The sequence below is a fragment of the Sceloporus occidentalis genome, unplaced genomic scaffold (assembly GCF_023333645.1).
Source record: "Sceloporus occidentalis isolate IW3139 unplaced genomic scaffold, rSceOcc1.0.p SCAF_1, whole genome shotgun sequence".
Classification (NCBI taxonomy): Eukaryota; Metazoa; Chordata; class Lepidosauria; order Squamata; family Phrynosomatidae; genus Sceloporus; species Sceloporus occidentalis.
In genome coordinates this window covers 125,948,648-125,971,811 of record NW_028316981.1, presented here as the reverse complement: position 1 = coordinate 125,971,811, position 23,164 = coordinate 125,948,648, and positions in this window count along the sequence as shown.

The following is a 23,164-nucleotide window of genomic DNA, read 5'->3' as shown; positions in this document are numbered from 1 at the left end:
GGCTCCTTTTTAAATGTGGCTTTTTAATTTTTTATTTGGTCTTTTAACAAAAGACTACTGACACTTGTAGAGTAGTGTTAATGCTGTGTGCATTAGCCCATGTGTGTGAGAGAGACAGAGAAAGACAGAGGGAGAGAGGAAGAGAGACAGAAAGAAGATACATGCTTGCCTTTCCCTTCTTTCTCTTTCAGTGTCACCTGCACTGGGTTGGAGGGCACACAGGTCAAATGGAGAGAAACAGGGACAGAAGATTATTTTCCCCCATACCCCACAACCAGGTTCTTTTTATAGGGTCATCCTGTATCCTCTTTTAAAAGAGGACAGTTCTCTATTTAAAGACATCTTCTGTTTGAGTCCGCTTTAAGTGAAAATAAAGATGATACATTATTGTGACAGTTTCATTAAGCCAACCAAAGGCACAAAATTCATCATGATAGCTTCTGAAACGCACTGATTCCCTCCACTGGGCAATTATAGTTTTTTTAAAAAAACCTGCATGGAAAGAAAAGTGATGCAGTCAGAACTGTAGATCTGGATCTTGCTTGAGGTGGTACAGAGGTGGCTCTGTGAGAACAAAAAGACCAGGCCACAAACCCTCCCTCTATACCACTTCAAGCAAGGTCCAGACCTACCACTCCAACCCCTGGATTTTCTACTATCTTTGATGGATGAAGCAACCAGTGCTTCAAAAGTTAGCACAATGAATTTCATTGGCCTATAAGGATAGCACTACTATGCATGGCTTCAATTTTGTTTTATAGTCAACATCTCAACTCCTGCATTTTTTAAAAGAGAAAGTGTCAGAAGAAGAGAGGCCTGAAGTTATCTACCAACAGTTAGCACTTAGAAAGTTGAGTGAACAGATAGTCTTAGCCTTGTCCATACATAGATACATTAGTTTATGTAAATCTGTCCTCTTCTTCTGGTTAATGCACTTCATCCTTAAGATATGTTAAGAAGCCTACATCTATTCTGCTCCTCATCCTAGATCCCCTTCAAATTAGTAACATTAGCTACCATTGTCAATTTTGGCAGGTTACAGCATTTTCCAAGATGTAGTGGACTATGCACTTTGTTTTTAAGAAGGAACCCTTTCCTAAAAGCCTTCAGGAAATGTATTTGATTTTTAGAACAAGGGGTGAGCTTTCCACATGGCCTATTTATGTGAAGAAAAAAACCTGTGATTTTGCCAGCACTGACTATTTTACAAAAATCACTGCAAAAAAAATCCTCCCAAATAAAGAAGAATGTGGGGAGGGGGTTGCACACCTTGTTGTTAAGGTGGGTTCTGCTTCTGGGCGGGTTCCAAGACCACAAAGTGCATGCATGGGAGTGGAATCATTTTTTTCTCCCTTTGCACTGTCAAAATTCAGTATCATGGAGCAGGGGCCCCTGCAGAATCTGGGGTGTTGGATTGGAACACACATGGTTCACCCCTGCACTAGAGACAATGCCTGTCTTTGTTTATGAGGCTATATTTCTGTACACAGTGCATTTACCTGGAAGTAAGCCCTTTTGAACTTAGTATGGCTTGCTTGTAAGCAGGCATGCACAGGATTGTGCTTCAAAGTTTGGTCATCTAAAAGTTTCTATTACTGGTTACAAACACAAAACACCCAGCATGAGGCTATTATGCTGCTGTCAGAATAGCTTCAGAGGAGTCAGATCAATGTTTGGCTTTTTAGCAAAACCATTTACATTCATGAAGCACAGCCAAAGTTAAGTCCAACAGCTAATTTACAGGAAGTGTAATGCATGGTCTTAAACACTTCTCTCTAAAATTAGTGGGACGTAGGTGATTTACTTTGGCTGGATCATGCATATGCTTTCTCATATCTTTCTCTTATCTTTTCAACTCCTTTCGCTTGGTGGAAACAAACATAGGGTAAGTCGAGATGGCTGTTTCATCCACTTGTCTCCCAGTTTTTCCTGTTTGTCTTAGCACACTTTCAAGATGTGGAAGTAAATAAGTCTCCCACTATTGCATAGTGAGTCGCTGTTGAGCAATCATGGTCTGCTGCCATAAAACTTGAAAAAACTCAAAGAGAAAAACCAGGAGGGAAAGAGTAAGAAAGAGCACAGCACATAGATGTGACTTACCACATTCCTTGCATGTTTATTGCGGTATGTTTGTATTCCTGAGATTTTGCTTGCAAGAATGTTGCTGATAACACACTTGGGTATTCATACATTTTTGGTGTGTGTGCACTGCTGTTTACAGTGTAGTAGTCAATAAGGATAGTTCCAGATTCTCTAAGGACTTGAAACACAGACAAGCCCAGATGTAATTTCCCCACAGACAATAACTCTCAAAAAGATGACCAGTGCCAGTGCAGCTGGCATAGATGGACATGATCAGGGAGCAAACAAGTCAACATTCAGAGTTCAGTTTCTTAACTTAAAATAATGAAGGTAGCCCCTGTGAAAACTATTTCTAAAGTTGTTGCAGAATGGGTATGGAACTGGGGTTATCTGTTTTTCCTCTGTACATCGTATTCCAGTTTGGAAGTTTCTGTTCATTAAGCTCCCTAGTGCCTCTTCCTTGAAGCAGGCTGCCTCAGTTCCACAAGATTGTTTCATGTGAAGGTTACAGCCCATTTTCCCATAGACTTGCAGATTCTTTCTGTGCCCTAGAGAGGTGGCCTACCCACCTCTCCAACTGCTGCCAAAGAACAAACAGCTTGTGATGACTTCTCCACCAGTGGGGCGGGGGGGGGGGGGCAGCTGAAAAATGTGACTGACAGATGAGAACTGGACCAATTGTGTTTTTTTCTGCCACCTACCCAGCTTTGCCTTGGTATTCAGTACTAATTCACCTTCCACTCAAAGATGCCCAGTATGCTCCATAACTAAAAGGGCCATCAAATATTTCCTGTGAAGTGCCATGATAGACAGTCTTTACAACTGTTACAACTAGTAAATACAATTCCTGTGAGCTACAGATTCCAAAAGACCAAATCCTGTAAAAATAGTTGCAGCTATTTTCATTCCAGAGAACAATTTTTTAAAAAACTAGACAATGTTATCGTTCACTGATTCAGCATCTTTAAATTGCCCTATGTTTAGAAGTCATGACTAGTTTATTTCTAGACTCTAGAAATATACTAGTCTTGAATTACTCACAGAGAGAAACCAGTTCTTCATACTGTTACATGTTGCTCTGTTGTAAACACAGACAGCAGCAGCATTCACATCTGAATATTGATGTCTGTGATCCACAGTATCATAACACTGATTTTTTACCAACTCTTGACCCCACAGTGAGATATAAATGGTGCAGTAAGGTTGACTATATCCCAAGCCAGTCACTCACAAAGCAGCCACATGATGCTGTGCTGTCTAAATGCACACAGAACTACATAAAGATCTGATATTATTTATTTATGTATTTAATATCCCACTTTTCTCCCATCATGGGATTCAAGGCAGCATCTCAAAAGTTACTTATTAAAGTGTTAACCTAGGCCTTGTCTGCACAGGATAAAAGGCCTGTTACTCCCATCCCTGTTCTGACATCGTCATTTGGACGATGCACATCCCAATCCCCAATGCTAATGTGAGCAGTATGGACAATGTACAACATGTTCTGGACCAGAAACAAGGTATAATAGCCTTAAAATATATATTTTAAAATATATCAGAATATCCAGAATTAAAGGCAAAAGGAACTAAGAGATTGAAGAGCTGTACACACAGCCCCTAAGGGACAGCGCAACGCTGGTCCTTTACTAGCTGGATCGGGGCCGCATAAACCACATACTACAGCCCTGATCCAGCCTTTCCAGGGTGCAAAAAGGAGCCACAAAAAGCGGCTCCTTTTTGTGTTCTGCAAAGGGCACAATAGCCATGGTGCCATGGCTACACGGCACTCCTTCGGTGCTGCGTCATGTGGACACAGAGCCAGAGGAGCGCCATGCTGCATGCTGTGTGGAGCAGTGCATGGCATCATGGGAACCGGGGGAGTGGAGTCGGGGCATGCGTCATGGGGACACAATGCCCTGACCCCAACCCCAGGCTGGACTTAACGGCTGGTCTGAAGAGCCCCTAAGTGACACAACCAATCTTTCACAATTTTTTTAAAGAAGGGGTGTGTTACAAGTTTTGCACTACTACAGCTGAAGTGTGGAGGAACAGCTTGTTGTTTTTAGTTGCCATCAAGTCTCATATAAATGAGAGACCTCCAAGATACCCTCTTATCAACTGCCCTGCTCTTGCAAACTCAGGGCCATGGCTTCCTTGATTAAATAAATCCCAGTAATGTGGTCTTCCTCTTTTCCTACTGCTTTCCACTTTACCAAAATATCATTCTTTTTCTAATAAGCTCTCCGTGTTTTGTTCAGCTGTAGCTCACAACTTCCCTCACCACCAGTTATGATGGCTAGAGCTCATGAGAATTGCTATCCAAAACCAACTGGTTAGAGGACCACAAGTTGGCCGCCTTAGCCTAGACACACATGGATACTACATATTTAACCCAGACAAATGTGCTATACTCAAAGCATATATAAATATGAGTTCACACCCTCCCTAAGTCGTGTTCTGATACTAGACCCCATTCACACCTCCATCATTGAAGAAAGAAAACTGGATTTCTTCAGCCCAGAGCTTTGGGATCCAAGAAGGCGTCTTCAGTGCCTAACAGCTCTTTTGTGGTTGTCTGTCTGCTTAGTTGCTCATTTGATTTAATAGATTTTTTTACTACAACAAAAGTATTTTTTTAAAAAGAAAGGAAAAGAAAAGAAGAAAAACATGGCAGGGACTTGAAACGGAAAATTAATGCAAATCAAGCCTACCCTGGGCCAGGAGGAAAGGAAGAAACAAAAGCCACAATGACAAACCTGATTAATAAAATAGTGGAAAAGATTCAGAAAGCACCAGAAAGTCTGGAAATAAAGAATGACCAATCATTTGGTTAAGCACACAGCTTAGTCTGTGGGACTTGCTCAGTCCTTTCCGAAGAACACTGTATGTGTCTTTTACATATGTGTATAGCACATGGGACAAAATGTCTCCTTGACAATTCTAAGTTCAGCAAGGATATATCAATTAAAGTAAAGCAAAAACTAACTATGAACCATAGCAAAAGACAGAAAAACTTGCCCAGATGTATTCGATCTCACTGTTTTACCATCCAGGATTTCCTTCAATGAGAAAGACCCATGATGTGAAGCATTTATTTATTAACTAAAAATACTTATTAAAAGATTTCTAAACTATTTTAATCTGCTTTAAAAAGATCTGTAAATATCAATTCAGACCACAGCGATTAATAAAATGTAGACTGAAATAAAAATGACAGAAGAGATTTGAAAAGTGATTAATGATGAAGCCACACTGATTTCCAGGCATTTAGTTGTATGGGTGGGTTGAGAGCATCAACCACCTGATTAAAAAAAAAAACCTGGTCCTGGTATCCATCATTCTAGCTTTTTATTTTTTATTTTTTAGTGAGAGGCCGGGGAGTATGGCATTGGACACTAATCTGAATGCAGGTAAGGACTTACAGATGGCTTAACTTCAGATGGGCTGGTCCCAACTGTATAGGGCAAAATTGTTTTCTCTGGGTATTCTGGAGCATGTGGCCACATTCTAGAATTTATTCCTGACATTTCACCTGCATCTATGGCTGGCATCTGTGGAATTCTTCTAGAACACAGCCACATAGCCCGGAAAACCCACAGAAGACTATGGATGCTGGCTGTGAAACCCTTTGACTTCACATTGTATAGGACAACTTCCTCCAACCTGAGATCAACTACATGTTCTGGATTTAAATTTCCATCATCCTTTGCCACTGGTTGTGCTGGTTGGGGATGATGAGATTTTGGATCCATATCATCTAGAAGGCTCCAGGTTGGGAAAAGCTAATTGAGGGTTTCAATAGCCAAAGCCAGAACTTTAAATTGGCCTCAGAAACAAATCAGCAGCCAACCCAGACGAGAGACATAAAGAGTGTATTAGTTCATCAACACTGGGGATAATTTTTTATTGTGTTTTTAATAGATATTTTAATTGTAACATGTTTAATCCTGTTTTAAGGGGGGAATTTGGGACATAATTTTGTAAATGTGCATTTTAATGTGTTGTGAGCCGCTTTCATTGTCTTGTCACAGAAAAGCGGGATACAAATAAAAGTTTTATTATTATTTATTTATTTTTCACATGGGGAAAATTGGAAGGTTAAACTGGTCACAATGCAGGGTCGTCCAGGACATTAAGGACAATTTTGCAATTGCTTTTCAGATGCTGCTGCGCACAAACCAGTCAGAATCCAAACAAAAAGTGAGGTGAAACAGGGAATAAGCATTTTGCTTTCTTCATCTAACTGCAGCAGTCTGAAAACCATGTTCCAGATTCCCCCTGTTCCCAGATTTCCCATGATTCCCTTGCTGTGCTAAGGAGGCAACTTTGTTCTTAAAGGGACACACACACACCTCTTTCCCTGGTGGGGCAGGTCTTCTCCTCCTGCAGTTTCTAAGCCTAGGGAAGCCTAAGTCTAAGGAGAAGGCAAAGAGAGAGGATGTTTTGGAATTCCTCCTGTACAGGAGGGAGAAATGGAGGATATGTCCTGGAAAAGGAGGACATCTGGGAGTTTCAGCCCTCACTGAAATCAGGCACATTTATGGACTAGCCACCTCCACTCTCTCTCTCTCTCTCTCTCTCTCTCTCTCTCTCTCTCTCTCTCTCGTGTGTGTGTGTATTTGTGGTTTTACAGGAGTTTGCAAAGGGAAACCTCAGACTTCCTTCCTCTGAAACCGCTTCTGGGACAAAGAGGACTTTCATCCTCATTTACCTTCTCTCTCTGGAGCATGTGTGTGTATGCACTTGTGGAAATGACAGGGTTTTTTTTTAATTGTATTAATTCAGAATAAAAACAACATACAGTTAAACATACTTAAGACAAACATAGAAAGAAGAAGCAAAAGCAAAACATAAATCTAACAAATAATTCCCTCCACCCCCGTTGCACTGAAATCTACCGAACTACAAAGAACTAGACAGACATAATAAAGAAACAATTAAATAAAAATCTGGACTTGCCTGTCTTGGTTTTCTTTTCTGAGATAAGTCAATGATAGGAACATACTTTCTGATACAGTATTATCATCCCCTCTTTCATTATTCCTCAGATGCCCCATGTCTATAGCGCATATATCTGTGGATGTAGACTCACATCTATGAAAACTCATGCTACCAATTTATCTCAGTTAATCTCAAAGGTGCCATCAGATCCCTTTGAATACTGGGAGAGCAAAACTTGACCTACCCTGCTGCAAATTACAACTCCCAGAATCCCCCAGCCAACATTGAGAAATACCTGTGAAGCAGGCTGTATTGCCACTTACAGCAATCTAATAAAGTACCTAATGCCAGCAAAGTATGGATTAGGAATGAATCTATATACTGTACTAGGAACAATCAAACAACTAGGAACTCAAGACTCCAGTAATTTCCTGCCTGTCTTCTTTGTTTCATAGTCAGGGCAATAAACATCTTTAAACTCTTACACAGTGCTCAGCACACCATCAGTGCTAAGCTTATAAATAAAAGCAGACCCATAATGACAGCTGATAATGATTCAGCCCTCAAGGTACATAAGCGCATGGACATGTTTGCTTCTTTGCATCAGTGACTTTGTAAATCATTTCAATGTTTCGAAGGTTTCAATGGAAACAGTGTGTTACTGTGCTGTGGATAAACTAGGATATTCAACAGATCAGTGCCAAAGAAACTTCTTTGGTCTTTATACGTACACAAAGAGGTTTATTTCATTACTGTCACCTTACTTGCTCTTTATAATTTAATTATATTTTTACACTAAGGATGAAAGGAGTTGAACATTTTGTCCCATTTCTAGCTGCATCTGATACTCTTTCCACCTGACAGAACGGTAAAGAAAACCTACACAGATGAGCAAAAGAGAGGACATTTACTTGACTTGTCACACTTACCATGACAAAAGCACGAACAAAGCTAGGGAGGCAGCAGCAAGATACTGGAGAAGGATAGTGTTATATCACTAGTGGTTAAAAAAAGATACATAAATGGGAGAAGGCACTATATTGTTCTTTGTCTCTGGGGGGGGGGATCTACACTGTATATGCTGTTTGACACTACTTTAAGGGCTGTAGCTCCATCCTTTAGAATCATGGGATATGTAGTTTTGCAAGGTCTTTAGCCTTCTCTCTGAAAGAGTGCTGGTGCCTCACAAAACTACAAATCTCAGGATTCTGTAGGATGGAACCATGGCAGTAAAAGTAGTGCCAAACTGCATTACAGTGTAGATGTACCCTCAAGGAAGCCAAATTGGGTGGCTAATCTTGAGCTACTCTTGGAAAAAAACACTCTGGTATGGGCTCTCTGGGATTATCTACTCAGACAAGAAGTTTATTAATTTACCCATTTTCTTCTCTTTGAGTTCATTCTCAGTTTTTGTGTAAATGCCATTATTTCCTTTTAAAAGAGAAATCCTGAGCTAATAGACCAGAGTGGGGAAACTTTGACTCTTCCTCTCCACCCATCAATTCCCATCAACTTCCCAACAGAGCCAATGGTGAGGTTTTGTAGGAGCTTTAGTCCAAAGCATCTTGGTGGCCCAAATATTCTCAATCCCAAAACAGACCTAACAAATGATGTTCATGTGAGCATTTCCCTTTGGTAGCCAAGATCCATTTTTTCCCTTCCACCCCAAACCTGCCAGATTTGAGATAAGATTATAAAGACTTTAGACAGTCATTTTAGCCAGTCTGGAGCACAGGTTAAACAGAACTTGAGAAAATTACCTTTTGGTGTACAATATTTCAGCCAGTTTCAGAAACAATTTTTCCTCCCTTGAACAACACCTCAATTTTTGGCAATGGGGCACTTCAGTGACGTGGCATTTTCTCTGAAAATTTTATATTAAAAAAAGATCTAAGCAAAAAAATCATTTAACGCATTCAAATCTCAGCTCACAAAAATATGGAAATGGGTATTCAAACAGCTGAATCCTCACTTATTTCATTTCTGCAATCAAATTTTAAATTATTAAAAGGTTTAGTTACTTTTTCAGTGATTTTTGGCATTTTGGAATTTTTGTTGTGAAATTTTTGTGTGCTCAAATAATATTGTTTTAATTCAAACCCTATTTTTTTATGCAAAAAAAGCTGCATTTGGAGGGTTTGTGGAATAATATAGTTTTTTGTACAAATTAATTAATTCTAAAAGTCCTGAAATGCAAAAAATCTCACGCGCGGGGGGGGGGGGGGTTTGACCATTTTTCAATCTGGTGTCTCAATATGTTGGGTGAGAAAATTCATGGGTATTCTTGACATCCCTGATGGCCAGATTTATTTTAAATGTGTGTGTGTGTGCGCGCGCGCACACGCACACAATAGTAATGGAGTAATAAAGACTGAGAGCAGGTATGAAAAGAATTCAAACATAGTGGAAGATACAGATGTTTTGAAAACCTTTCAGCATCCATTCTTCAAAATGAGAGATGGGACAGTATTTTCTCATTTATTGATTTCATATACAACAAATCAAGAAATATATTTTAAATGTTTGCTCCTACCTAGCAAATAAAGCAGCCCCAATTTGAGTGCCTAGGGATCATGGGGCTGCCAAGGCCCTTGAGCTTGTGGATTATAAATGAATGATATCCTGGATCTCCAAGGGGTATCCACACTGAAATTACCCATGATCTCTGGCTGCTGCAAATGATGCTTAAATCAGCAAGGTCCAGGCTCAGAAACTGTACTAAATTGTGAGAGCCCCACTTGGAGTGATTCAAATACCCACCATCACCAAATTCCCCAAGCCATTTTTTCACTAAGTGTTTCAACCTGAATTATTTCAGGGACAACAAGACAGGAAAGTGTCTTCCTAATACAGTATTGGTTTCCACAGAAAAAACCACATTTTCTCACTCCACAATAAGAGCAGAAATGAGGATATGAATTGGCAGTTTGGTCACTTATATTATTAAGATCATTCACAAACTTCCTCATCTTGTAACCATAGTTTTTAATGTATTTTTTTAAGTTTATAAAAGTTTTTAAACTAATTGCATAGTTTCCAAAGCAAAGTTTTCATGAAAACGAAGCCTTTCCAAAGACCATTTCCTGATAACATAAATCGCTCTTGATATAAAATGTATATACTCATTGGTATTAACTACAACAAGGGCAGAAAACTATAATGTTTTTGTTTTCACTTTTCACACCTGTATACTGTGGTAGGCTACACTACATCATTTTTGGCTGAAAACTGCCTGAAAATTGCAATGAGAAGTTACTTCTGGTTCCAACTTCTGAGTTTCTTTTTGTCATTGGAGGGGTTGGGAGATAATAAGCATATCCATTACTTTGGGGTTTAACCACAAGTAGTTATGGCTCATTTTTTAACCTGAAAAGAAAATGCAGGTATGAAGGGTTGGGGGAGTGCAAGAAGATAGTTGGGGACCACACACATAAGTTATAGGCCTGTTACAGACAGCCCAAATAAAGCTGCTTCGAGTCACAGTGGAGGTATGGTGTTTCAATGATGCATGCATCCTATGAGTCCAGAAGCCACATCAAAGCCACGCTCCAGACCTTAGGGCTGGAGCGTGGCTTTGGTGCGACTTCTGGACTCTTAGGACGCATGCATCATTGAAACACCATACCTCCACTGTGACTCGAAGCAGCTTTATTTGGGCTGTCTGTAACAGGCCATAGTCTCTTGAACTCAAGGATGGGCAAAATGCTTCTATGTACCCAGACACTGTGTGGCACCTTCTGATGGTCAGCAAGCAAATTGCAACTTAATTTAGTTATGGGAGGCAGGGAGGAGTCAAATTGAAATTAATGTATTCCAAAAAAAGTTAACTGCACTGAAAAACTTGGGAAGGTTGCAGGTCCATGTCCATGAAGAAGAGAAGAAAGATAGAAATCATTGCACAAAACACATTCACCGCAAAGCGAATGTGCAAAGAACTTCAAAGCACCCCTGGTTAATTACCCTTCCCTCTTGCTGCCTACCGAGATTCCAAAAGACTACTTTACAAGTATTGAAATTAAAAAAATCTGCCTTTTAGTGACAAAGTTTTTAAAGAGACCATTAAAATTAACCAGATTATGCACTGGTCTAAAACAAAGGCAGCCCAGAGATGCCAAATTTAAAATTATATCAAATGCTTTTTAATGTGACCCAGATAAATACTTTACAATTACAAAATGGAACACTGCTGCCCTGGGGGAAATGGAGAACAATATATTTCAGAGGCCAGATACCCAGGGGATTAAGGATTTACACTCCACTAATCTTACACTAATCCACGTACAGCAAACATGGAATGAAGAACACCGCAAAGGCAAATTACATCCTAAACATGCAGATGGCTTGTCCCTCAGGAGACTGAGCTGGGTGGCTAAAAGATGTTCAGATAAATAGATGCAGAATGAATAATAAGGACATGAGGCTTCCTGGGAAAGAAGCTGCTCAAAAATAATGCCCCCTCCCCTTAACACAGAAAGAGAGCGAGAGAGAGAAAGAAGGAAAGAGATAAAAAATTTGCAGTTCTTTTCTGCACAACAGCACAAATCAACAGAAGTGTAGAGATCTTTTGTGATCCAGTCATAAAGTTTAATCTGACTCTTAATGTATTTAACCATCCAGTACTATCAGAACCAGTCCAATAATTCGGCCACGGGTGGGAAATCTGATAGCCATCTAGAAGTTGTTGAATTGCAAGTTCCATCAGCCTTGATTTCAATAAACTCTGGAGGGCTGCACAAGTCCCATCCCTAAATTAGGCAGTATGAGGTACAGGAAATTCCTGCCAGAGAAAGGGTGAGATGCTTGTTGACTTTCTGCCTCAGGTCCCAAAATAATTGTTCTTGGCTATTAAAAACAATGAAAACTAACTGGACAGAGGGTACTTGCAGTTCTGCCTTGGATGACAAAATGTCTTTGGGACAATCCTATCCACAACTGAGAACTTTGTACCTGCAAAGGACTAGCAAACGCTACACCATTATCAACAACAGGAGAGCCTTGCACCAGAGGAATATTCATATGGTCTCTACTGACACTCTCCACTATCTTCTAAGGTACCTCTTTATTATTTACTATTTACTTATTTCATTTATGCCGCTTTTCTCCTGGAGCTGGACCAAGGCAGCTCACAAAAAGAATAACCCAAAACCTAACAATCTAGTTTTAAAGACAGTTAAAATAATCACATTAAAACAGTATAAAATGAATAAAAGGCAATCAAAAGTTAAAACTAAAGCACATCAAGCATAAAAAGCCTCCCTGCAAGTAGTTATACCTTAAAAGTCTCCTTAAGCAAAAAGATATTTTCCTGCCACGGAAAGGAGAGCAGGTAGGGGTCCAGCCTGGTCCCCCGTGGAAAGGACTTCCAGAAGGTGGGAGCAGCCACTGAGAAGGCCCTCTCCGATATCCTCATCAACCAAGCCTGGGATGGTATCAGGACAGAGAGAAAGCTCACTCCTGTGATCTGAAAACTCTCACAGGTATGAATAGGAAGATATGGTATTTCAGATAGTCTGGATCTAAGCCATGTTATTCAATCAACCTGCCTCAAACAAGGAATTGTATGGGGAAGTGTCTAAATGTGGCTGTCTTTAGTTTTTCATTTCAGGCTATGCAACTCTAGAAGAGTTTATTCCTGACGTTTCACCAGCATCAGTGGCTGGCATGAAGATCGTTCTTTTCATTTCTAATCTCCACTACTGCTACTACTTGGTGTCCCCAACCCCAACCCCGCAAACTGTTCCCTAAGTAAAACATTTTAGATTGGCTTGGCAATAATCTCACTGGGTTGAAACCTTTGCTGGTGAAATGCCAGGTTGGTAAATAGTAAAACCACTGCCATTCAGGACTTTTCCCTGGATAAGTACATCAGCCTGGCTGTTATCAGATGGCTGGATAAACTGGTGTCAATCTCTCTCAGTTTTGTCCACCAGGGTTTTCTGTGTAATAGCAGGCAAGACCTGGGAAGTTGGGGCTGCTGTCACACTGAAGAATTAATGCAGTTTGACACTGCTTTAATTGTCATGGCTCCATGCAAAATCCTGGGATTTGTAGTTTGTTGTGGTACCAAAGCTCTCTGAAAGAGAAGGCTAATGATCTCACAAATCTACAAATCCCAAATATGTCTAAGCAGAAGTTTTTCCTGATCCTTCAAACTAATGATATCAGTGACCATCAATTGGCATTAAAAGCATATGCTTTCTAAGTAGCCCCCTCCCCACAAAACAACACAAAATGACATACAAAGTTCTCTAGATGCCCCAAGCCACACATATCCTTGTTTTCTGGTGCTTAAGTCAGCATGGTCTTCAGTAGTGCTTACAAAACCAGCCCTTACAGAAGGCCTAACCACAGCTATTGTCCATACATAAGAGGAAAGAACAATTAAGCCATCTGTGAGATGACAAATAAATCCTTTAGGACTTCTACTATTCAAAATAGGATAGTTGAAATCTGAAAACAGCAATCATAGGCACACACTTCACATAGGTACACACTTCGACTTCACACAGGCACACAGTTCAGCAAATCTACATGTGACAGAATTGTAAATTTTCTTTGTATTAATCACATTTCTATCCTACACATTCTTCTGCGCAATTCAAGGATATATACAAAGGGTTGCCATAAATTCTTCTATGTAAGCAAACCTGCCCGTTGTGACTTTGGGCCATGTTTTGGTACCTCATATCAAGATTAAAGGGGTATGTACATTTTGCGCCACCAAAAAAACCCTATTAAACGAGTAGATTTTTTTTTTTGCGCTAAGAGCAAAATCTGCACACTTTGGGATCACTTAAAAACTGGAAGGAAAACATTTATGGTGCAACCCTACACATGCTAGGAATTTTATTGAAATGAGAGATAGACTTTCAGTCAAATCCTAACTATTTTTGTAGGAAAAAATAGAGCAGAATAGGGGGAAAAAAAAACCAGACCAAAGAACATACAATCAATGATTCAATATTAATCAGAGGGCATGAGCAATCAAATAAACACTTGAACCTTGCCTTACAAGGAAGGAGATAAGAAGCTTCCAATTTTGGGGTTCTTGATTGCATTGTAAGGTAAGGTGGAGAGGGCTCTGGGAAGACTAACAGCATAATCTCAAAGAAAGGAGGGTAAGAGATCACCTTTATTTGAATCTGTCAGAATAAAAATAACCATTTTGCACATTCAGGCAAATGTAAAGAAAAAAATGTAAAGAAAAAAACAAAGTTAAATGTGAAAGAAGAAAATGTTGAGTCAATTAGTAATTTGTATGTTGTTGTTTTTTGACACTTTAAAATTTCCCAGAGTTTGCTGTGAGGTAAGGGTCCATTTTAAAGTTTTACAAACAGTCCAAGGCATCTGCAGAGATAACTTAAGTATAATTCACCTTGCTTTCCTGATGGAGTCTGGATAACATAATATCCCAGGTCCCCTCTGTAACTCCATAAAATGTTTCTAATATAAGATCGCTAGATGCATGCTAAGTATTATTACTGTTGTTGTTAATATCAGAGTATAGTAAGGAGAGAAATGCCAGTTACCTTAGAAACTCTCAGAGGAGTAATTTTGTATGATTCATATCAGCTGCAGAACAGACCTGCAGCTTCAGCTGCATAAGCAGAAGCAGATGTCAGAAGGGAGAAGCCAGGGTGAAGTCTACCCTGTGGGTACACACATTTCAACATAAAAGAACAGCTAACTTAATGGGAATATTTCCTTGCTACCTAAACTACAATCCAAGCTCACAATGTGTATCTTACTGCCACTGCTACATGCACCAGACTCTCATTAACCACACAAACAGCTGTGCTGCTTTCTTTTTCAAGCTGTCAAACCTGTTGCTTGGTTTTGCTTTCCAGTCAACATGTTTCCACATCTCCTCCCCTTGTTTCAACAGCTATTCATGGATAATTCGAGCTGGGCCCACACTTTCCCCACAGGGTTGCCTATTCTGGAAAACCATAGATGCTGTGAAATGTGAGATTCTGGACAAAGTTTCTGATATGAGAAATGCCAGAGCAAAGGCCTACATCACAAAAAGTGCATCAGCTGATGTGTGGTACAATTCTTCTTCATCATCATCTTCCATCAACTCATGATGGATGGGTTTTCCTGTCTTCAACTGCCCTGCTCAGGCCCTGCAGGCTCAGGCCCATGGTCTCCCTAATCAAGTCTAGCCAACTGGCATGTAGTCTTTTTATCTTTCCACTGCCCTCTACCTTTCCTAGCATCTTTGTCTTTTCTAATTATTTATGCTTTCTCATGATGTGGCCCAAGTACGCCAATCTCAATTTAGGTCACCCAGCCTTCCAAGGTGAATTCTGGCATGATCTGATCTAGGACCCATTTGTTGTCCATGATTTTCCTTCTACTGGCTTTCTTTGCTATCCACATCTTGCACCTGTGCATTGTGCATTGTGATGGGCAATACAGTGGCTTGGACTATCCTCTACCAGCAAGGCATCTCAGATTATTCCCTAATGGGTCCTATTTACTTTGCTACTACCATACTATCTCCAAACCTTCATTATTTTTTTGTTTATCTACTGTATACCCGGCGTTTCTTCCAGCAAGGAGCTCAAACTGGCTGACAAAAATTTAAAATAAAGTCTAGCTAAAATCTTTAATTTTATAAAAGTTTTTAAAACTCTTTAAAAAGTACATTGCTAAAGGGATTCAAAACACATTTAAAACATAGTTACAAGATAAACAACAATATTCCAGGGTTGTGGGTTTGAGCCCCATGTTGTGTACCAAATGCACTAAACCTCCGCCACAAAATTTAAGCACCAAAGTCCTACCTTAATACTACTACTAATAATAATAATAATAATTTCTTTCCTGCCTCTCCCCATGGATTGAGGTGGGTAACAATAACAATTAACAGACAAACAACATCAGTTAAAAAGACATCAGTTAAAACACACACTAATTTAGAAGGACAAATAAAATGTACATATATTTTAAAAATCCATATTTAACATTAATTTAAAATTCACAATTTAAAAAATTATCTGGATAACCCTGCCAGACCGGTCTTTAATGCTCTTTTAAATTAGGATAGATAGCATATTCAGCTGTCAAATCTCTTCCAGCAGGTCACTCCACACTCTATGGCAGCTGAGGAAAAGGCTGACAGTTACCAACCTGTCTGACTGGAGTAAATGTAGATCAGAGGACCTAAGTGTACAGGGCAGATTATATGGGAGGAGGTTGGCCTGTAAATAACCTGGACCCAGACCATGTAGGGCTTTAAAGATAATAACCAACACTTTTTACCTTGTCCAGAAACTAATTGGCAGCCAGTGGAATGATTGTAATATTAATGTAAGAGGATCACTTTTGGATGTCCCAGTAATCAATCTGACTGCCATGTTTTGAACTAACTGAAGTTTCTGAGGTATCCCAATGTACAGCACATTGTAAAAGTCCAGCCTTGAGGTCACAAGCACATGCACTACCATCTTCAAGTGCTCCAGCTCCAGATAGGAGCATAGCTGACATATCAGTCAAAGTTCAAAGCAGGCACTCCTGACTGTCACATCTACCTGAGCTGTCATTTGGAGTGACAGATCCAGAAGCACTCCCAAACTGTGAACACAATCTTTCAAGGGGAGTGTACTCCAATCTAGAATGGGTTGACACACCTGCAAACCCAGGTTAAGACCGTTGACATTAAGCACCTCTGTCTTGTCTGGATTCAGCTTCAGATTGTTTTTCCTTATCCAGTCCATTACTTCCAGCCAAAAAGGCAAAATGAGAAGAGAGAGGAGGACTGGCTGAACCTCTCATGGAAGGGATTACAAAAGCCTGGGAATAACCACTGAGAAAGCTCACCAAACACACCTATTATGTAGGTGAGACCAAGCAATAGTCCTCCCCCAAAGATCTTAAAATTTGGGTTGCCCCATATAAGGAGTCTTTTAAATATCCTGAATCCAAGGTTGTAACCAGCATTTGAATTCTTCCCAGAAACAGACCAATAGTAAGTGAAGATGTTTCAACAGTCTCATGCTCTCTGTAACATATTCCTATTACCACTAGTAATGTGACAAGGAATTCTGCAGCCTGCTTATCATGAAGACAGATAAAACAAATGGCCTGAGAAAATAACCCGTAATAATGCCAATTATCCTTCTAAATTATCCTGCTAGATATGGTGGATGAGATTAAGATAGCTAGACAAACTGTCAGGAATCATGGGGCCTGGAGATGTCACCTGAGAAAGTGTTTTGGTATAGGTACCATTTGTTCTGATTAGCTGCCATTTCCAGCTACATACGTGTATACATTTCTGGATGAATATACATAAGTAATTAAGCAGATGGCAGAAAGAAGCTTGCTTTAAAAAAAGTGAACGAAGTATGGCAAAAAGCAGCAATAAAAGTAACTGGCTTTAAAGTATTCTGTGGTTGCTGTTGCTCCATCCTTAGTTATCTACTTGTTCTCCTGCTATCTGGGAAGATATGTATTTTGTATTTTGTAATGGCTTTGAGAGAACTGGTTCAGGAAGATGATGGTTAATATGTCTTCATAATCTTCAAAAGGTTATTAATATAGGCGTGGGACAGACCCTCCAAAAAGGACGGTCTCCTGGTGCCTAGTTTTGGTCTGTGGGGAAGTCGCAGCCTCCAGACTGCGGGGCTTCCCCACAGACCAAAAAGAACCCACGAAAAGTGGATTCTTCTTGCGACGCCATTACGATGTCACAGTGCGCCAATGGCACACTTGCGATGTCGTAATGGCGCCGTGCTGTGTGGATGCTATGCATCCGGCACGTCATAATGGCAGCACCCATCTATACAAGGTGCCACCATTTTGACGCCTTCATCCTGTGTGAGGGGTGAGGGGCATCTAGAAGCGCCGCCCTGAGGCACCCCTCACACGTGATGATGGTGTCCTTTTCGGCCTGTCTGGACTGGGCCTTTGATAATGCTGATGTTTCAAAGAGGCAAATGAAACATATCTACCTTTCTTTGGAATCGGCCAAAAATACCATATATACTAGTGTACAAGTTGACTTGTATAAGATGAAGGGAGGTTTTAGGCTCAAAATCATGGATTTTGATATGACCCATGGGTAAGTCGAGGTTAAGACCTAGGGGGCTATAACAAAGAATGTAAAGGGGAAACACCACTTCCTTCCCTCCTTCTCTGGACCTCTCCCAGCTACTTAACATCACGGCCCTGGTGCTAGAGGAGAAGGTTCTAACACTGGATTGGGGAATAAAGGAAGTGGGGTTAAATGGGATATTTGTTTGACAGGGAGAGAGGGCTTTAACATTGGATTGGGAAGGGAATCATCTCTTTCACACACACACACACACACACCCTCTGCCTCAGCAGCTCTTTCAGAAATCACTGCCAAGGCACATGGGGCAGGGCTCCTTTTAGGACCTTTCTAAGCAGTATTACTGTATTGACCGATATATAAGTTGACCCAGGATATTAGAGGTAATTTTGGGGTATAAATTTTTCGACTTATAATCAAATACATACAGTACATATACATCGTTTCTTTGGACTTGCCCTCGAAAGAAGGATGTATACATAATAATCCCACAACATAAAGGGAACTATAGCTTCAAGTATATGACTACAGTTTCTGTTAAAAACAAAAACTGCTCCAGTTTTATGGACATTAATCTGTTCATAATGGATACAGAATCTCGCATTATTATGGGCAGGAGCCAAACTTCACCATTCTTTATCCCCAAGAATTCCCCCTGCCACCTCACCCCTTCTGTCTAGAGCTGTCAAACAACTAATGCCAGACTTTTTAGTCTGCAAATGAAGTTAATAGTTTTAGTTAAAGGTGTCCCTATAAAGGGCACACACAAAACTTAAACATATTTCACAAGACAGAAGATATTTAAATAGTTCAAAACAAGCTGTAGTTCAAAGATAATTCTTAACTATTGTGGTGGGGTACAGATGGCAGAAAAGGGGCGGTCCACAGCTGCCCTTTTTCTTGCCGGGTTGGAGGCAGGGCAGCCTCACCAGCAGCCCCTGCAGCTCCAACCTGCAGCTCCAACGGGGCAAAATGTCGCTTCCCCATGGCCTGGAAAAGGGGTGTCTTTGGGGCTTCATGCCCCAGGACACCCTGACAGCCGCAATCAGAGGAGAAAGGGGCAACATGGCCCCTTTCTCCCTGGTGCCGTTCCTGCAGCCGTTTTGTGGCTGTGAGAATGAGGTGCACACCAGAAGGAGCTCCGTTTTGGAGCTCCTTCTCACACTGCTGTTAGACCGCCACAAGTGGCCTGGGACGGCATGAACACATCACGCCTGTGCCGCACCATTTGGACGCGGCACGGCTGTGACATCATAATGGCAGCGTCCATGTATACAGGGTACTGCCATTATGCCACCAGTGGCATGTACTAGGGTTAGGGAGCATGTACATGGTGCGTGCTCCCTAACCCTAATACCGGTGCTAGTACACCGCTTTTGGGCGGTCTGTACCACACCTATGTTTCAGAACTTTAAAAAAACACAGGTAAAGGCCAGAGAAGAAAAAGCATTGTATGGCTACACCTACTTTGACCTTTCACATATCTGAAGTCCTTCCAGCCAAAATTGCGTGCTAGCTACCTATTTCCTCTACTGTTAAGGGGTGAGAATGAAGTTATTGGGATTGTAATGTCCAGCATTCTTCATCAGTTGTTGTGCTGGGTTGCCGAGACTTGTATTCCAACTTGTAGAGGATAATATTGTGCATTAAGCCCATCATAAATCCATCACCTATTGTTCCTCAAAGCAGCAGAAGGCTGTTGAATCAGTAAAGTTCTGTGAAAGGAATGTTTTTCCAATTTGCAGCAAATATATTCTTCACAAGTTCATGCTCTATGACAGCTAAGGCTAATGGTACAGTTAAATATCGTATATACTCGACTATAAGTCAACCTCATGTATAAGTTGAAGGCAGATTTTGGGGACAAAATTGTGGATTTTGATATGACCAATAGATAAGTCAAGGGTAAAAACTAGGGGCATGGAACAAAGGATGTAAAGGATGGTGAAAAGGAAAATGATGCCAAAGAACTTAGAAAATTCTGACAGGCATGACAGTTTGTGCTTACCCTAAAGACTGGATGGACTAAGCTCTCACCTTTTACCACTCTATTCAGGGAAAGGGGATGGCTCCGTGTGTGTGTGTGTGTGTGTTAAAGTACAGTACTTACTTTGACTCATGGATAAGTTGAGCCAGATTTTTGGGGTCAATTTTTTGACTAAAATTTCTAGACTTATACATGAATATATACAGTATATGCATTTCTAACCTAAAATGGTGGGATGAGCACACATGTATAGAGTTTTGAACACTGAACCTCAGAAAATTAAAAGTTTTATTGCAAAAAGCCAAATTAACATAATTTTCAATTTTAAAAATAAATTTAAAAAGATTTTCCTCAGATTTCCAATTTCTACAAGTTTCACAGACATATATGTACCTATAATGTCAGCTGTAAACAGTCCTTAATGTGCTATCTGTAAGCTGCTTCATATTCTACTTTCCCTTTGTAGTCCAATAGACAAGCATGCATAGTAGTCACATAGGTTTCCTAAAGCATGTTACTACATGACTGCGGAATGGTTAAACAAAATCACAACAGAGCATTAAAGGCTAAAAGGATAGTTGTGTTTGTGCTGTCTGCTAAGCACCCAGCAATCACCAAGGGGGAGGAGGTGGGAAATCATGGTAGTTAAGCCATTTACAAAGCTCAAAAAATAATACCAAATGTCTTGCAGGAAATGGGGAAAATACTTAAAATCAATTCTATTAAGGATGTTGCAAATCATACCATATCCTCTCTATATCTGTGACACACAGCCATTAAGCATAAGCTGCAGTCTCTTCCAGGAGGAAGCTCTATTTGGAGACATGAGATACCACCACCACCATCAAACACACACACATCTTTTGCCCAGGCGACTTCAACTATCATGACCCATTCACAGCTCCCATTCTTTCTAAACTCTTGGGCTTCAGTTCTTTTTCATTCTTTCCCTTTGCTCTGTTTTCTAAACAAAGCTGTGGAGGGGCAAAGGAAAAGGCTGGTGCTTATTCAGTGGAAACTCCATTGATTACTCTGTGTGGTACCTTTCTGACATCAAGGACACCTTTGGAACAGGGGAAAATCTGGGTTCTATCAGCTCTTATAAGCAAGTGTTTCGAAAGGTTTACAGAAAAGTAAAGTAAACATAGCTCTGAGTAACAAAAGAGTCCCGTTTATGCATTCTTTGATTCACTGTAAAGGATGGTGTAAACTGACTTTTTAACCAAGCATTAGGCAAGCATTTGGGCCCACGCCATTCCATAATAAACAGTGACATGGCTATATTAAAATATTTACTTAATGCACGGCCGTGACTTATAGTATGAGTGGCTACTCAATAGAATGTCCTGAGTGCTAAGGCGTCAGGTGCCACTGCCTGTATAAATATTCTGTGTGCACTTGTTTATAGGAAAACCCCATCTGGATTTGGCTAGAAACAGCAGACACCCTGGTGACCCCAGTTTTTGCTATTGGAAAATATAACACAAATGTTCGTTCATCCAGAATAACGGCAGCAGTTAAGTGCCATTTGACAGACTGAAGGGTATTGGCTTTTCTCAATAAGGAGCAAGACCTGTGGCAGAAATATTTTCACAATAACAGCTCCCGGGGAATTGCATCCTTTCATGGAATGGTTGCATTGGACACTCCCACATCGCACCAAAACTCTCTGTCAAACCAGACTTTCTGGAGATTCCACAAAGAATGCCCCCAAAATAATGGTTGTGGAAAACACTGCTGGAAGTAGAATTACTTCCAAGTTCTTCTGTGACATCTTGGTGTCCTCTCACTATGAACAGAGGGATACAAAGGAGAGACCTGCTGGATCAGACCAAAGGATTATCTCATTCAGCATTCTCTTTCTAAAGTGGCCAACCATAAACCAGTGGAAAGCATGTCATGAATGCAACACCGCCTTCCTACTCATGGTTCCTGACATGGTTACTGCCTCTAATCCTGTAGGCACTGTGATATTTTTCCATTTTCCTATTCCCTCCTCTGTTTCCACACAACATCAAGAGAAGCAGCAGCTGGCAAGAGAAAAAAATGAGCACAAACACACGGACAATGTTTTCATTCAGGCATATATATATATATATATATATATATATATAACCATAGACAGTTGTAGATATGGGTACCAAGGGCTGATTATACTTTTATCATTAATTATATTTTCACTCGTTTTTCCTCAGCTTTACTGTTAAGATAACCCTTAAAGGTAGATAAGATTTGGGTTGAAAGAGCAGGACTGGAATTAGGCCACACAGTGACTTACATGGTTGATCTAGAAGATGGACCCCATGTCTTGTTTGCTGAAAGCTCAAAACTAAACTACATTGCATAGCCATTCTTCCTCTGCCCCCTAAAAAGCATTTGTTATATTTGTAACCCACCTTTCCAGAAGTGCTCAAAGCAAGTTTTTCAGGGAAGCTGGTGTGAAATCCAGCAACTTGACAAAAAGAAACTATTAATGACTTTCCCCATGTAAAAACATCGTTCTAGCCACTGCGCCATACTGACATATTAAAACATAAAAAGTTATTTATAGACTAATTGTATGCGTACGCCATTACTTGTGTACACTCTATTCATGAATTAAATTTTGGAAACAAATCTGATTTAGGCCTCAAGCAGACAGGCAGCTTGGAGCAACCACTCCAACCATGAGTGTGCCCTGAGCACAATCAGACGCCATGGTCCCGAGGCCAGCTGCCACCGTGGTTGACAACCAACCACCGACAAGGAGCACTTTTTTATGCTCCTTTTGCCATTAGGTCTGGGCTGCCTCAAGCGGCCATGGCAGAACGTTAATCCAATCTGGGGGTGGGTGGGTTCGTCATCTGAATGCCACATCCCTGGATCAAGGTGGCGCTTTTGGCTGTCTGTTTCGCACCTTAAATTCTGACTGGTCAATACTGTAACTTAAGAGAATCATACCGTATTAGACCATATTTTAAGAGTACAGCTTAGTCAGTTTTGCACATACTTTTTAAAAAAAATACAGGATACCCTGGAACCCAGTGTCAAATCATACTGTGGATTCATGGCCACTCTTGTATTCAATGCACCATTTCAAAAAATCCAAACTTCCT